The sequence below is a fragment of the Anguilla rostrata genome, chromosome 14 (genome assembly GCF_018555375.3).
Source record: "Anguilla rostrata isolate EN2019 chromosome 14, ASM1855537v3, whole genome shotgun sequence".
NCBI lineage: Eukaryota > Metazoa > Chordata > Actinopteri > Anguilliformes > Anguillidae > Anguilla > Anguilla rostrata.
This window is the reverse complement of record NC_057946.1, coordinates 31,785,179-31,789,935: the sequence shown is the minus strand read 5'-3', so window position 1 is coordinate 31,789,935 and position 4,757 is coordinate 31,785,179. Positions and strand designations below refer to the sequence as shown.

At 38.6% G+C, this 4,757-nt stretch overlaps 1 pseudogene; it reads left to right on the top strand.

The window, feature by feature from the left end:
• Nucleotides 1-398: 398 nt before the first annotated feature.
• On the top strand, nucleotides 399-4,459 carry LOC135239110 (butyrophilin subfamily 2 member A2-like; annotated as a pseudogene).
• Nucleotides 4,460-4,757: the final 298 nt, after the last annotated feature.

Sequence of the window (4,757 nt, the reverse complement as noted above, 5' to 3'; positions counted from 1 at the left end):
CTTACAGAAATGCTCTGAAGTTTGTAGTAGGATGATTTTTCACGTTTGGTTTTAACGTACTCGGAAACATTTTGTCCAAACTTTCATGGACCTCATGATGAAGATCAAGATAGGAGTTTTCTGTTGGTTTCTGCACAATCAGGACTGAAGGTAAAATGCCATTTCTCAGAAGTACAGCAATAACTGTTGTGTTAAACAAAAATATATGCCATGTATATTATTATATTATATATGTAAATTGTGGCTCATTTTTTCTTATATGAAGCATCGCTACATGTAGTTACTGTAAAAGGTTTGATTGCTACATCAGTTTCATTTTTCATTATGTTCTTGGCTGTTTTTTTTCCAATATAGACTGCTTTTATTGCTATACAATTTAGACACCACTTGTATTCTAGTTTATGTTTGGTATAATAACTTATATAACTATGGATCAGTTTTATGTATTATAGATTTTTGCATGCATTACGAAGGAATTTCAAAGTGATCTGCTCTGTTCCAGGTTTTTCAGTGCTTGGTCCTGCAATGCCCGTAGTTGTCCAGTTGGGGGCGTCTGTGACGTTGCCCTGCTCTGTGGATACCCCACTACCTCTGCACGAGCTGGAGGTGCAGTGGCGGAGGGAGGATTCTGGGACCCTGGTGCATCTGTTCCAGGATGGAGAGAGTAGGCCAGAATCACAGAGCCCAGCTTACAGCGGCAGGGCCCAGTTTTTCACTGGAGAAATCTCCAAAGGAAACTTCTCTCTGCTGCTTAGGAATGTCACTACTGAAGACAAAGGGCCGTAAAAGTGTGTAGTTCACACTGAAAACAAGTCCAATGAAACAAAGGTGAAAATAGATATTGGTAAGTACTCCACCCCCTTAACCAAATACAAATGCAGAAACAGACTGCTTTGTTTTGAAACTGAAAAATCCTGGTGCTGCTGTTTTCTGAGGGGGAGAACAGACCAGAGTCACAACATAAGAGATTCAGGTGGCGTGCTGAGTTCTTCAGTGTGGAGATTCCCAAAGGAAACTTCTCTCTGAAACTGAGGGATGTAAAAACAGAAGATAAAGGAGAATTCATGTGCAAAGTCCATACAGACAGAGAATCAGTCAATGCAATGGCATGGCTACAAGAGCTGGGTAAGTAACATGACCTCACACAAATTCACTCCAAAATGTACCAGAAAAGGGGAAAACACTGAGAGTTTAGTGTTTTAATTGTGAAATAAGGATTTTTTTAAATGACATGTTAATGTTGTGAATACAACTGCTGAGTCGCAGATAAATCTATGCAAATAATATCGGTCATTTAAAAATTTTAATTACAGTGTATCAAAATTACAAAATCTTCATGACTAATAAAATAATATTTTCACAACTAATGTCGGCAAAGACGTGAGTGTGACAACTGCATTTTCCTTCTTAGATGAAAGCAACAGGGCTCTGTTGCTATATTGCCTTCAAGTCTCATTTTCATGTATCCTGATATCCATGGCATTCGCCATATGGAGTAAAATTGAAGGCAAGTCTTCCTCCTTTTTTTACTTTTTGTTTTTTATTTTTTATTATTGTTTTTTAAGTTTTCCATGCCCAATTCCCTCCCTAATTTTAATCAATTAGTTATTGTTACTATTATGGGAGAAAAACATAAAATAGAGTTGTACTTTGTCACGGTTATATTTTGCTGTCATTTTTGTTTTTCAGGCTCTGTCGGAGAGGCTTATGTTGGCAGTGCTATAAATTTCATGAGGATCCTAATTATATTTCGGGTGTCCCCATATATAAAGATACTTCCTGGTATGTTTTGATTTTATAATATAATATTTTGCCTCCAATACCACAAGATTGTATGTGCATAATACAGTGTGACACAGAGGCATAGGTGTGATTTTCAACCTGGGGGGACATGTAAATGCTATGGGGGTCTGGGGGCATGGTCCTTTTGGAAGTTTAAAAAAAAAATTAAGGCACTTATATGCTTATTTCTGTTTACTTTTGAGAAGAGAATATACTATCTACTGTGGTTATAAGAGGTTAACATAGTTCTCCTGAAAGCTGCTAATTAATGCAAAAACCTTTAGGTAGACCCTGAGAAGTAAACGTGACTAACATTATTTTCCTGACCAGAGTGCTATTCCATAGTACACCTCCAGTTGAAAAATAGCATAGCTCTTAAACTCTGTCTGTATTATTATCCAGAACTGATGGTTTGGTTTACCAGTGAATTGTAGGCAAGTGGTGCAGTCATTGTTACAGTAAACATATTTTTCATGCAGTGATTTTATTACATTTTTTTAAAAGATGGACTTTATTAATCCCCAGGTGGAGAAATTTAGGTGTAACATAGCCAATAAATAAAGTAACAATTGCCTTAATAATGCTATTATTGATAAGTCAATAAAAAATAACAATTCCCCTATGAGCTATAATTATTGTGACCATATACTGAATGATGCTGGTAGATCCTGCATCCCTTGTCTTTTAGATTGTTTTTCAGAAAAATGTCTGGCCCTTCCTTTTCACTTTCTTATTCAAATGGTACTCTCCATAATGTGTTCCAAATTACTATGTAAATGATATAGGGGCGACATAGCTCAGGAGGTAAGACCGATTGTCTGGCAGTCGGAGGGTTGCCGGTTCAAACCCCGCCCTGGGCATGTCGAAGTGTCCTTGAGCAAGACACCTAACCCCTAACTCCTAACTGCTCTGGCGAATGAGAGGCATCAATTGTAAAGCGCTTTGGATAAAAGCGCTATATAAATGCAGTCCATTTACCATCCATTTATGGTATATAGTATCTACATATTGATTTAACTGTAATATGGACCACTAAGTAACACAACCTTTACTTTCACTGAGAAATCGGTAATATGCGTAATGTTACAGGTAGCTATAAAGAGTAGCCTGGTAAGTTAGCATTAGGAAGCATAATAGCTAGCAGCATATGGCTACAAAACTATAACTAACGGTATTAATCCATCAAAACTACATGACAGAATCTTATAGGTGCTTCTGTTATGAAGGCACACAAATGATCCTTTGAATTACCACAATGAGCGGAGGAGCTACATGGCTAAACCAAGTGGATAGTGATTGCTGCCTTGGACGAGTGGACAGTGTTGCCAGATTTGAAAATGGTGAACCCGCCCAATCTTGAAAAAAATTGCCTAATTAAAAAAAAAAGCAAAAATCTATATGTACACACATACAAACATATGGATATGTGCGTACATACAACCACACACGCATTGTACTTATTTTCTCCTGATAAACCTGAACATGCAATTTTTCAAGATCGGGGACAGCAAACACTTGTGCACACGCTTGCCACCAATGTGATGACAAATGTAGTCTCTTATTTCAATTTATTATTTATTTTATTGTTTCACCACTACCTTTGTGTTCCCTTCACATAGCTACACAACAATGCTTGCAGGCTAACGTTAAGCATTTCCTTGCCAGCTACCAACTGCCTATCTGCTATATTGTTAATGTTGCATTTGACAACAATCTTTTATTTAATTTAATCACTTGGCTAACTCCAGTTAATAGACTAGACATGTTATTAATAAGCAGAATATAGCTTACTTTCCTGCAAATGTTCCTGGTTGTGTCTGTCTGCGGTATTGACTGTTTCATCCACAATCAACACTTTTCCAAGTTTGTCTTTGGCTTGTGCAAGGGAATAAAAAATAACACCACCACGACTGCCCTCCAGCCGGTCAGGATAACGTGTGCCACTTCTGCAAGTCACCCAACAGTAGCTTTCAACCACCTACAGAAGCTCTGTAACTTGTAGCTGTCATCAGATTATCCATAGATGGACGCTTTTTCGCTATTTTCGTATAATAATATGTGACTGCGTTGTTCCCTGTCCATTTACCCAATAAATAAACAGCTTGAAACACAGCAGCACTTGTCACAAACACATACATAGATGAATTGTAAGGTCAGTTAACAGACACCCCCTTTCAAAGCTTGCGAAATCAGAGAATAAACTCAGCGATGTTGACGCCCAGTGCCGAATTGGCCCATTTCCTGCACTCGGACAGGGTGCTGTTTATAAAACTGGTCCGAATTTGCCAATATGTGTTTGGATGGAGATGTTCACACAAAGGTAGTTTAATTACCCTAAGTACCGGACACCTACTTTTTTTTGCCCATGTCCTTTCGAAGTTCTCAATGAAAGGACTGAACACACGTCACAAGGGAGCGTGTCTGGGTTTGGGAAAGTGACGATAGCTAGCTAAAGTTTTTATACACTATCAACTATATGGTTGGACAGTGCCGGTCAAAGCTAGATGTTGGAGGAAATATTACATGGCAGTTGTTTCTATGCAGGGATTGGTGGTCTGCAATGTTCATCATGAGTTTGCTAAAGGTCAACTGACAGGTAGAATACCAACTGAGGAAGAAAGATAAAGATATACTTTATTGAACCCCGTGGGGTAATTTGTCCTCTGCATTTTGACCCATCCTAAGCCACCAAAAGTACCCGGAACTTTTAGTCCCAGGAACTACTTTTCAAGGAACTAAAAGGTTCCTTCAGCCCATGGTTGTCTGCGTTTCCACCGCGGTCTAAAGTCCCATGAAGATTAGGCAAATTAGCCCACTGACGTATGAAAAAGCGACGTTGTCGTCGGTCCATCTGTCCTATGATTTCTTCTGTAACCCCATACTACCACCAAAGTAGCCTACATTATTTTCTAATAACCGGGACAGCCCGGAGGGGTTTATTCCACTTATATACAACGGGTTACCAACAATGATTA